The 13,226-nt window shown below is 38.9% G+C and overlaps 2 long non-coding RNA genes across 2 annotated transcripts; both read right to left on the reverse strand.

Moving 5' to 3' along the window:
• Positions 1-798: 798 nt before the first annotated feature.
• Positions 799-1,585, reverse strand: LOC114825342 (uncharacterized). Its single transcript, XR_003773990.2, has 2 exons — positions 1,378-1,585; positions 799-1,254 (listed from the first exon to the last, which is right to left on the reverse strand). It is a non-coding gene; the product is annotated as an uncharacterized lncRNA (long non-coding RNA).
• Positions 1,586-2,065: 480 nt separating this feature from the next.
• LOC139197063 (uncharacterized) lies at positions 2,066-4,439 on the reverse strand. Its single transcript, XR_011582062.1, has 3 exons — positions 3,395-4,439; positions 2,683-3,258; positions 2,066-2,612 (listed from the first exon to the last, which is right to left on the reverse strand). It is a non-coding gene; the product is annotated as an uncharacterized lncRNA (long non-coding RNA).
• Between the last annotated feature and the right edge of the window lie 8,787 nt (positions 4,440-13,226).

Consider the following 13,226-nt stretch of genomic DNA (forward strand, 5'->3'; position numbering starts at 1 on the left):
CAAAACGGTGTTGCCGAAAGGAAAAATAGGACTTTTAAAGACATGATCAATTCTATGTTGAATTGTTCTGGGCTTCCACACAATTTGTGCGGTAAAGCTTTACTTATTGCAAATAAAATTTTGAATTGAATTCCACCTAAAATGAGAAAGGAGTTACCATATGAATTATGGAAAGGAGAACTCCAACGTTTAAATTGCTTAAAAGTGTGGGGTTGCCTTGCAAAAGTACAAGTCCCCTTGCCAAAGAGAACAAAATTAGGGCCTAAAACTATAGATTGTGTTTTTATTGGTTTTGCATCTAATAGTTCAACTTATAGATTCTTAGTTTTTCATTCCGAAGTAAGTGATATACATGTCAATACTATTATAGAATCTATAAATGCAACATTTTTTGAGGATATATTTCCATATAAAATGGGCAAGTCTAAACTCTTGAAAGAGAGATTACATGATGATGTATCTGATGTTAACGACAAACCTAGTGAACATGGTGATGGTTCATCCTCGTCTATAGTTCAAGAAGAAGAAGAACTTGAACCCAGAAGAAGTAAAAGGACGAAAATTCGAAAGGACTTTGGGCCTGATTTTGTGACCTTATTAATTGAAACCGAACCTCAATCATTCAAGGAGGCCATGTCCACTCTTGAAGCTCTATTTTGGAAGGATGCAGTTAACAGTGAAATAGATTCCATTATGCAAAATCATACATGGGAATTAGTCGATTTGCTCCCTGGCAATAAGCCAATTGGGTACAAATGGATCTTTGAGAAGAAATTAAAACCAGATAGTACAATTGACAAATATAAGGCTCGTTTGGTAGCTAAATGATACCGTCAAAAACATGGTTTGGATTTCTTTGATACATACTCACCTGTAACGAGAATTACTTCAATAAGACTATTGATTGCTACAGCTGCACTCCATAACATGGAAATACATCAAATGGATGTAAAGACTGCATTCTTAAATGGAGACTTAGATGAGGAAATATATATGTAACAACCCGAGGGTTGACCTTGGACAGGATATAAATGGAAACTCAATGTTTCTTACACCAACCGTTGCTGATGATCCAACCTTTCTTCTCTAGTGACAGGATTGACTACTGAATTATCATTCATGGAAATCTCCAGCTCTTTAATATCGCCTAGCGTCATTTTTTCAATCTCTCCATGTTCAGCACCAATACTGTCTTTCCTCTTTCCCCACAGCACACAGTAAAGTCCCACAATAGTGAGAAGTGCTCCAATCAAACTGTACAAAAAAAAGAGCTCAGATTTCTAGGAAGAACTACTCTGGTAGCACCAGTGAAGGAATTGCGATATGTGAAAGCAGCAAAATAGAAAGGGGAGAAAGTATTTGTATTCTTCGGTTTACCTGCCAAAGTGAAGTCACTCTGCGAAAGCAATTGCCGAAAATACTGCCACTACAATGGCACTAAGTGGACTAAACATAGCTGGAAAAACTGGTCCCTTGTGACTGATGCACCATGATTGCAGGTAATAGACTAATGCTGTATTCAGAACTCCCTATTGCAAAAGGGTCGGATGAAGACTCGAACTTTTTACAGATCCAATTATATCTTATGCCAACAACGGAAGACAAAAATACATTAAGGATTATGTTTTAAAGATGTATAAAACAAGTACGATGGTAAAGATTATAGAAAATATGTCTCACAACAGCAAATATATGGTCCTGTTGTTTTTCACAGTTTGTCGTTGAATAGAGCTTATTATATATGGAAGAAAACGCTTACGACGTAGACGATGGTTAAAAGCTGCAGGTTCCATTCCAGTCTCCATGAGCTTGAATTTCTAACAAAAAACAGGGCGAGGAAAGAAGATTGCAGCGATGCAAAAAAACACATTATGCTGGCTAGTGACAATGGCGAAGGGTAGACCTTACCCCTCACCTCTTACAGCTTAAAAAAAAAAACAATTTATTAAACAAGGGCAAATTAAGGTAAAACACCCTCCCCCCAACATAGAAGGATTTTGTTAGTATAGGAGAATCTGGTTAGGATTTTGTTGGGCTACATTATGGAAGTCCGTGGGGGCTTACGTTTATTTGTCCAACAAGTCACTTGATTAGAAATTATTACAATAATGAGGTCAACATCTTATCCATTAGGATATTGTATCTTGTATTGTGAATTGAAATCAATACAATTACAATTCTATAGGGTTAGCAACCTTTTTTAACAAAAAAAATTATAAATTATAAATTAAGGCTTTTTTTTTTCAAATAAAATTAAAATATACAAAAAATAGTAAAGATTAAACTAAGAAAGAGAGCATGTGTGACAAGAGGCTAGTATTTGTGTAACGGAGCCATCTTGAATCGAGTTTCTAATCACCTGGAGGATTAGCCACTCACTCCACGCAATGTAGCTAATCAGAATAAGAGCAGAACCCTTGATCCAGTTTTTCTGAACATGCTTGATCTTGCCATACTCCTCTGCGTTGTGAACATTTATCAGTGGCTTTTCGACACCTTTCAACCGGTATCCTCCTTTCCAGAATGTCAAAATAAGAGAACCGCCGATGCAGAAAATTGTACCAGCCACCTTCGCTTGGCCTTGAGTGCTTCTAATCTTCAGTTTCTTCATCCTGAATAAAGGTAAGCAAATTACAGAATAGGAAACCTTAGAAGAAATCAAGGGAAAGGCATAGAATATACCCGAGAAGAACTGCCATCAGAAACGTCAAAGTGGGGATAACATTACTTAAGGCCCTTGCAGCTGTTGCAGAAGTGTATGCTAAACCAGCACAGTACACATTCAGACAGATTTGTAGAATTATCAGAGAAATGGGCCATATGGCCAACTTCAAACAACACCGATACTATCCCCAACTTGGTAATTACCACCTGCATAATCCGTTAGGTGTGGGATTTTATCACAAAAGGTCTCGGTATTAGTTGCAGTAGGATTAGGGTATTTAAACTCTTCTTTTGTCATTGATACGGTTGATGTGGTGGGACATTTCAATACGCCCCCTCACGTGGGACCTAATTAGCATGTCACACGTGGGAGATCCACACATTGACAACCACGTGGAGCCAAGGGGACTCACCCTACACGCGGGGCCAAGGGACCCACCATCATAGCGCGGGGCCAAGGGGACCCACCCATCACGTGGCAGTACGGTACGGGCTTGCTCCCTGGCTCTGATACCATGTAGAATTATCAGAGAAACGGGCCATACGGCCCACTTCCAACAACACCGATATTGTCCCCAACTTGGTAATTACCACCTGCACAATTCGTCAGGTGTGAGGTTTTATCACAAAAGGTCTCGGTATTAGTTGGAATGGGATTAGGGTATTTAAACTCTTCTTTTGTCATTGATACGGTTGATGTGAGACATTTCATCAAGATTGTGGGCCCTACCAATGCGAGCAGGAAAATATTTGCAGCTACTGAAAATGAGAACGAAGGCCGCTGCTTCCTGCTCAGCACATCCGCTATCGAATTAGTTTTCGCTGTTTCTTGTACAAGAAGAAAGTCCGACAATGGCAAGAATGTTTACTATTCAAGCACATAAGCAAATGGTCCTATCAAAACCATGGCAAGAACATGCCTGTAAACCACAAAGACAACCGGATTGAGTCCGTCCTGAACAGATAATTTCGTGAGGACGTCTGATCCTCCATATATCAGTTGAACCAGTACCATTACGAAGTAGTGAGTGCATCCTTCCATGGATATGAAACTTTTCTTGTGCTAATTTGAAATGCAGATAATATGCTTCGAGTTTTAATGGGGTTTTTATAACTGTGAAGGATCAACTTCAGCCACTTCTTTTGAGTTCATTCGTTAGCTAGTGGAATCCACAATCAGTTTACCAAAGAACAGTGACTTCGTCTTTGGATGGTGGAAATATGAAGATCAATTTTGGAATCATACAAGGAAGGAACCAACTATATATTTATCCCCAAACCAGTGGCAGAAAGCAATCATACTTATGCATTCTAGTGTGGGTTCAATCTCCACCGATTTTCCTCCCCCCTAACAAAAATAAAGCAAAAGGTAAGGGTAGTGCTTTCCAAACACTATTTTACTTATTACACACCCCTCTCAATTTGTGGTCGCTATATCAAATGAATTGAAAAAGATGAAAAATTAACAAGAATGTGTCTGAGGTAAAATTGAGTATGTGGATATCACTATCCAAAAACTAAAGAGAGACGCACAAAATAAAATAAATAAATAAGTAAAAAGTTATTATATTTCTTAATTGCAGATATACCACTTTCTCCTTATGAGAAAATTGAACTACTTGTGACATGCTCCTGCAAAATCCCCCTTTTTTTTGTCAAGAAATTATTGAACCAATCTTTTCATTGGCACAATAAGATATATATTTCTTTGTCATGTATGTGTCATGTGAATGAAAGAAATATTAATTAGGTATATATCAATATCTAGTTAGGTATTTATCCCGGTCACATGTTAGAATCTCCGCCAATATGGAGAGGACAAGAAAGATCGGTTCGGTTTCTGTGAAATGACACTGTGAAAGAAAAGAAGATCAATTTCTCTTCTTGATATGTATCAACAAGTTCATATGGATTTTGAGTGACTGATTTTCTGCGTCATGCTAAAACTCAATGTTTCTTACATCAATGTTGTTTATGATCCGACTGTGAAATAACAAACTTGTCTTCATGATCATGGCCTTTCTCTACGGACAGGATTGATTACTGAAATTTCATTCATGAAAATCTCCAGCACTTCATTATCGCCGAGTGTCACCTTTTCTTGTACAAGAAGAAAGTCTGAAAAATGGCAAGAATACTTACCTTTCAAGCACATAAGCAAATGGTCCAACCAAATCCATGGCAAGAACATGCCTGTAAACCACAAAGACAATCGGATTGAGTCCTTCCTGAAGGAACAACTGTTGGAGAACAATTCAGAAATAAATAAAAATAATATAAATAACAGAACTTGAAATTCTAATACTTTATTAACTAAAAATACTTGATCTACGGAATGAAATACAGAAAGAAGTACAAGAATTAAAATGGTACTAACTTGATTACAACAGGTAGAGGCTAGTGCAAAAGTTATTTCATTCGAACACTATTACCGTCCCACTCTTGTGCTTGCGGTTCTACAACGTCTGTTCGACCAGGATATAACTACCTAATCCTACAACTCGCACTGGATTATAGAATCTAGCGAATTGCTTTGTGTGCTTACTCTCTGGAAAGTTTGTGTGGAAGAGAATGAGGAAGAAGAGATGATCTACAATGGAACTGAGACTCTGGTTATATAGGCTCTTTCATACCTCTTCAAATACCTTTTGGATGTATCTGAAGCTACACAACTCTTTCCAAAGAGTTGTGTCTATTAATCAAAACGTTTTTAATTAATTTTAATTAAAAACTTAATTCGAATTTAAAATTAATGATCTGATTAATTTTAATTCTTAGGCCCCAAGGCCCTTGTCTTGATTAATTAATATTAAGGTATAATCATCAAGCCTAATCCACACAATTAGTGGTCTAAACCTTAATCCTCATTCCAAATGGTCCAACATTGTCTTGATTAATTAACATTGGTATCAGCTAGTGTCGATTCCTCTCAATCCTTCATTGTTGTATGCCTCGCTGACCCTGGAATACCATGGAATCGCGAGTGTTGGCTTTGGAAACCATGCTCGCTGATCTCAAATCTGAGTTCAAGAACAGCCAGGAGATGATCATGGTGTAGCTGTAATCTATGGCAGCCAAATGCGGTTCTTACGGCGGCGAATCGTCGAAGGCAACACCGTTGAATCCTCAAGTGCAAGACGAAGTACATGGTGGTCACCACAATTTGGGTCGTCAGAATCGCTCGCCATTTCTGAAAATGGACTTTTGAAGGTTTATTAAAGGTGACGATCCTCTAGGTTGGGTCTATAAAGCCGACCATTACTTCGATTTCTTCCACATCGAAGATGCCAAGAAGGTGAAAATGGCTTCATTCCACATGGAAGGGGAAGCTCTTCAATGGATTCAGTGGGCCAATTGTCTTACCAATTATCCTAATTGGGAGGATTTCACCAAGGTCTTTTTTTCTAGAATTTGGACCTTCCGAATTTGAGGACTCAGCTGAAAGTTTGGTCAAGTTAAGGTAAACTGGAACACTACGAGACTACTCGTTGGAATTTCGTCATCTATCGAAATGTACCAAAGATATCAGCCCTGTTTTGTTGAAATCTTGTTTCATTGGGTGATTGAAAAACACAAAAAGTTCTCAGTGATACCTCAGATAGGGCACCACTTGGCAATCTTATGTTTCAAGTGGATAACGGGTTTCTTAAGGACAAAGGTCGAATTGTACTCAACCTTTTTAGTTCGTGGAAATAAAAAATCTTTGAAGAACATCATGCAACCTCAACTGCAGGCCATGATGGTTTTCTTAAAACCTATAAAAGAATCTCACGATCATTCTATTGGGAAGGAATGAAGAAAGACATCAGAGAGTTAATAGCATCTTCTAGTGTCTGCCAACAACACAAGTATGAAACCTTATCTCCGGCTGGTTTCCTTTAGCCATTACCTATTCCATCTAGAGTATGGTCTGATATCTCCATGGATTTCATTGTGGGGCTTCCTCATTGCGAAGGGAAAACAGTGATCTGGTGTCACATCTTGGCCCGGGCCCTCACCACATCTCGGGCTCGACTATATTGTCCGCTTTGTGCCCCAACCACGCCCTCACGATTTTGTTTCTGGAAACTTACACAAGAACTTCCCAGTGGGTCACCCATCATGGGATTGCTCTCGCGTAAACTTGCTTAACTTTGGAGTTCCTACGGAACCCGAAGCCAGTGAGCTCCCAAAAGGCCTCGTGCTAGGTAGAGATGGAAATATACATATAAGGCTTACAGGATCCTTACCCCTGGACGATGTGGGATCTTACATCTGGGTTGTAGTAGATCGGTTATCCAAGTATGCATATTTCTTAGCTCTATCTCATCCTTTCACAGCATTCATGATTGCACAACTTTTCATTGATAACATTTTTAAGTTGCATGGTATGCCCATTTCTATCATCAGTGATAGAGATCCCATTTTTATGAGTAACTTCTGGAAAAAGTTGTTTGCAGTACAAGGGTCAGCTCTTTGCTTTAGCTAAGGGTATCACCCTCAAACAGATGGCCAAATAGAAGTGTTGAACATGTGTCTTGAAACATATCTCAGGTGTTTTTGTAGTTTGCAACCTAAAAAATGGCTACATTGGTTGTCTTGGGCAGAATGGAGTTACAACACTAGTTATCACATGGCCACCAAATTAACACCTTATGAGATAGTGTATGGTCAGGCTCCTCCAGTGGTTTTTTCTTATGAATATGGCACTACAAAGGTAACATCAGTGGATCAATGCTTATAGGAAAGGAATAGGATGTTATCTATTCTCAAAGCTAATTTGGAAACGAACTGAAATGCAGTTTGAGGTTGGTGATTTCGTATATTTGAGGTTGGTGCCTTACCTGTACATGTCCTTAGCTTCTCACTCCTTTAGCAAATTATTGAAGGAAATCTTTTGGGAAAACATGTTCATTTGAGCAACATCATATAGCATGCAATTAACAATTAAAGGCGGAATCATGCTTGTATGTACTCAAAAACAAAACATGACCATGAAATTCAAAGCCTAGTAGATTGGTGAACCAATAATCAACTCAAAAACAAAGTGAGTTGAAATTTACCTTTGTAGATTCCTCTTTGCATAAGCAAAGGCTAATCACCCAAAGAGATAGGGCCTTCATTCCTTGCTTCTTAGATCCATGGATTTGGATGGAAGAATAGGTTCTCCAAGTTCCCAAAATTGAGAACCTCTAAGTCTCTACACCAAGGAGAGATTGGATGATGAATGAGTGACCTTGGAGGATTAGATGACTAGCTAATCACCTCCAAGGTGTTGGCCTCTTTAGAGAGAAAATGGAGAGACAATTCTCACCCATTTTCCCCAAAAATAAACCCTTATTTCACTTCATGAATATTTGGCTATAAAGTCATTTATATAGTCACTTCTTTAAGTGACCTAAATAACCAAACAACCCTAATTCATCTTCATGGCCGGCCATATAGGGATTTATGGGCTTTTGGGCTTTAATGAATCTTTATTCATTAAATTGTCATACAACTTAAGTTAATGGGCTTGACGTTCGAAGCCCATTGGGCCTTAAGGTCCAAAACTATCCCGAAGTCTTTAACGAACTTATTCGTTTGATTAATTAACATATTAATTAATCCTTGCCATAAATAATTAAACCATTCAATTAATCTTACTCATTTCATTTATTTCGTCCATCTCTACCTTACACGGTGTACGATCCATTAGGTTCCTTTTAGCGAGGTAGTGGGCGATTAAAACCATTTTACATCGATTGTGAATTGAAACTATTTTCAATTCTCCCTTTAGTGATTACACACGTTTAGGGCTTCCACAAACCATGAGTGACACCTAGCCGTATGTCATGGTTACCCAAGCTAATCAGAAGAGGTGGAGAACCTATTCAGTCTGGGATTACAAATGCAATACGGTCATTCTCTAATCTAATACTCTTGACCACATTGTTTGGTTTGATAGTTTATTTTCTCATGTCTACTATCCAATGTGTGTCTTGTGCTTATATGATTACCTTGAATGTGATTAGGAACGCATTCCCAAATCTCATTCATACTCTGGCCAGAGATTCAAATCATATCAGAGAGTATTCTCCTTCAAACGGTTTGAAGGTTAGAGATCCCTTGTTGCGCATTCACTTGTCTCCATAGCTAAGCGGCTTGACCCCAACGATGCCGTGGACACCCTCCTGGTGGGATGACTTTGACATAATCAAAGATCAAGGTCTTAACCACAAGACAACTATGATGCCTTAGGTCAAAAGACTACTTTGCATTATCCCAACCATGAGTTCTCATGTGACATGGAATATGAGAACTCTTCGTTGATCGCGTTCAGTGAACTCATTCTCTATTGAGCACCTACCGTACTTGTCTTGATGTCACACACACCAATGACTAGAGACTAATCACTCTCCCTGAGAGAAGACATAGTACGTACCGATCTTGACGGACTGTCAATGCCCAATTGGCAATCCTATGATCAGGAACGTTTAGGATGTGTCTACGAAAGAATGGTCTCAAGAATCTAACTTCATTAGATTACATTCTCCCAATCACAAATTCCTTGGACTTTATTGTTTAAGCATATAACATTTATATGAGACGGCTCAAACAATAATGTATGCCCTTTATATGTAAAACTAGATTAGTTTAACATGTGAAATGTCCGTAAAGTATCATCACATGATTGGCTTTAGGGCACATTTCCAACAATTATAACCTCGTTTTTATGGACCCTTTGAGGTGCTAGCTAAAGTGGGACTAGTGGTTTATAAATTGAAGCTTCATGATAGTTCCAAACTCCAGTTTTCCATGTTTCTTGTCTCAAAAAGCATTTGGGTTCTCAACATAGCCCTACTATGCCACTTCCAATCATTACTAAGAAAGGAATATTACAAGACATTCCAATTGTCATTCTAGACAGAAGGTTGGTGAAGAAGGGAAATGCTGCAATTATGGAAGTCTTAGTCCAATGGCAGAATCATACTCCAGAAGACACTACCTGGGAGCCATATCATGACTTGAAATCGAAGTTTCCAGAAGTTGCTAATCTCTAAGTCCTGCTCGATGTACTGTTTGTTTTTTCCAACTGCATTGTATTCACATTATATTGTTTTTTCTGCTGTAATAAGTTAGTTTTCAAGGGGGGGTATTGTTACGATGCCACTTGTCATCATCTCAATATGCCAAATGTAAGGTTGGGATGCTATAGTAATAGATAAGATGGTTGTAAGTTTGTTAGATGATTGCTTACAGAGTAAGCTAGGTAGTTTACATATAAGGAAGTCGGTTGTAATTGGGAAGGCAGTCATTCTAATAATCTCTGTGTAATACAAGAAAGTACTGTGCAATTGTGGAGAAGTAGAGCAAGGTTTTAACACCCGATGTGGGACTAAAGGAGCTCAAAAACTCCAACAACAACTTTATGAGGACATTTGATCCGCTGTATACTAGTTGAGCCAGTGCCATTGCCAAGTAATAATGAGTGCATCCTTCCATGGATATCAAACTTTATTGTACTTCAAGTTTTAATGGGGTTTTTGTAACTGTGAATGATCAGCCTCAGCCACTTCTTCTGAGTTTATGCATGACAACACATCTTATAGTTTAGCTAGTGGAAAATAATTTGAGTGTTGTTCTCTATTTGAGGAGATTCTAGCTAACACATAATTGAGAGTTACACCTGTTGCGTGAGGCAATTTTAGGGAATAAGGAATGAAGAGTTATTTTGGGTATGAGGTTTTGTAATTGGTATCCTTGTAGATTTGGGATACTTGTTTCCTACTTTGTAGGAGATTGTATAAGTCTATATATTCCTCTATGTGAGAAGAATAATATCAGAACAATATTCATACAAAACCTAGAATTTTATCTTGGTACCAGAGCAGGTTTCGACCTGTCTCTTCTCGAAAAAACCCTAAACCCGTACATACTCAAGCTGTAAAAAAAAACCAAAATCTGGTGTTCATCAAACCTTGAACCCATAAATCTCAAAGATTCGTGGTCTTTGGAATCAACAAGGCCACGGCAAAGTTAAATTAACTCTGTCCGTACAATGGCAGAACAAAAAACTAGGGATGTAATTCCCATGCAACCCAGCCTATCCAATCAAATTGCAGCAGCCAAATATGTGAAGCCGACTTCAATGGCAACATCAACAGAAATTGAAATAGGCCCACTTCTATCCTTAATCCAACAAATTTCAATGGGCGACAACTTGGAAGATTCAGGTAGAATCGGTACTGTTTTAATAACATCCACCAAAAGAGATACTGGTTGGATAATTGATTCTGGAGCTACAGACCATATGACTTATGATGCATCATTATTTTATCACATGACTTCACCATCTAAAGACGATGTTATTACAGCCAACGGTGATGTTGCTCTTGTAACAGGAACAGGTTCTATGTCCCTTACTCCATCTTTGTCTATTCACAACACACTCCTTATTCCGTCATTATCCAATCATCTACTTTCTGTTGGTCAAGTTATTGAACAATTAGATTGTGTTGTGTCAATGTTCCCCACTTTTTGCCTACTTCAGGATATTTAGACTCGGGCAATAATTGGGCGCGGTACTAAGAGGAGAGGGTTATATTATGTGGATGATGTATTGGCAAGTCGAGTAAATCAAGTGAGTAGTGGTCACCCGAACAAGAACAATATAATTTGGTTATGACATCGTCGATTAGGGCATGCATCTTTTGGTTATTTGAAAAAATTGCTTCCGTCTTTATTTCAGGGCATTTCAAACTCTGATTTCCAGTGTAATGATTGCATTCTTGCAAAAAGTCATCATATTTCTTATCATTTGAGTTTCAATAAAAGAACAGTTCCTTTTGAGTTAGTTCATTTTGATGTGTGGGGGCCTTATCCAATAGCTACTAATCACGGGGTTCGTTGGTTTGTTATCTTTGTGGATGACTGCACCCGAATGACATGGCTTTATACTATGAAACATAAAAGTGAGGTTGGCCAGATTTTTCACCAGTTTTACTGCATGGTTAAAAATCAATACTTTTTTCCCCTTAAGGTTCTCAGGTCGGATAATGGCAGGGAATATCTCAACACTGAACTCTCTCAATTTTTTCAGGAGCACGGCATTCTTCATGAGACTACTTGCCCACAAACCCCACACCAAAATGGTGTAGCGGAGCGCAAAAATAGACATATTTTGGAAACCACTCGAGCACTCCTCATTGGTGCTCACGCTCCTCACTTTTATTGGGCAGATGTACTCTGTTTATCTAATAAACTGAATGCCATCTCGAGTGCATAATTTTCGCACTCCTATGGAAGTTTTTGCTGATCATGTGAGTTTACCATCTTCCCTTCATTTATCCCCACATATCTTTGGTTGTGTGGCTTATGTGCATCTTCACAAAAATCAACGCAGTAAGTTGGACCCATGTGCAATTCGTTGTATTTTTCTGGGATTTAATAATCAGCAAAAGGGGTACCGGTGTTATCACCCACCTACCAAGCATGTATACGTCACCATGGATGTTACATTTTCGGAGCATGAGATGTTTTTTCTCACTGAACACACCTACTATAATCTTCAGAGGGAGATGAGCACAAATGAAGATTAGAGTTGGATTGATCTGCCAACTGTACAAATGGATGATGTTACATGTCGTGGTCCAACAGTGGGTCAAAATCATGAACCTAGCAGCCATGAGCCTAATAACTTAAGTACCCATGATCCCAACAGCTTGGGTGAGCCAAATACGAGTTTGCCGAGTTTGGAAGATAAGATTGGTGGGCCTGATGGCCTAAGGGCCAAGAGCTTGACAAGTGGGTCTGAGGGCTGACAGCCTTTCTAAAGACAGCACACCGATTGGGCCGTGCAACAAGGCCGAAATCCTTGCTGAAAGCAGCACACAGATTGGGCCGTGCAGCAGCAGGCTGCAACCTTTAACTGATTTTAACAGCCCAATCACTTCAAGAAATAACCCTCATCTAGTTGTACCCGTTCGTGTCCCCGAGGATATCCATGAGGTAAGTTTATCCCAGTCTGATGAAGCTCATAATTTGACTAACACTGAAAGTACTTATGTTTTGCCCCTAGACAAAATCGTGGAAAACCTCCTGATAGGTATTCTCTAGATGGAAAAATTAGATATGTTATTGCAAAGTATGTCTCTATGCACCGACTGTCTTCCAAGTACCAAGCCTGGTGAATACAATGGATGGAATCAAAATTCCAACAAAAGTGGAAGAAGCTTTGTGGGATCCCCGATGGATAGAAGCAATGGAGGTAGAAATGAAGGCCCTACAGAAAAATGGAACTTGGAGCGTGGAGTTACTACCACAAGGAAAAAGACCAACGGGATGCAAATGGGTGTTCACCATTAAACACAAGGCCGATGGAACCATTGACAGATATAAGGCAAGGTTGGTAGCTAAGGGGTACACACAGACTTTTGGAGTAGATTATCAGGAAACATTTGCTCCAGTAGCAAAGATGAATACCATACGAGTTCTGTTGTCTTTAGCTGCTAACTTTGATTGGCCGTTGAAACAATTTGATGTGAAGAATGCTTTTCTACATGGAGACTTGGAAGAAGAAGTATACATGGAGCTCCCACCTG

Source organism: Malus domestica, chromosome 06 (genome assembly GCF_042453785.1).
Source record: "Malus domestica chromosome 06, GDT2T_hap1".
Classification (NCBI taxonomy): domain Eukaryota; kingdom Viridiplantae; phylum Streptophyta; class Magnoliopsida; order Rosales; family Rosaceae; genus Malus; species Malus domestica.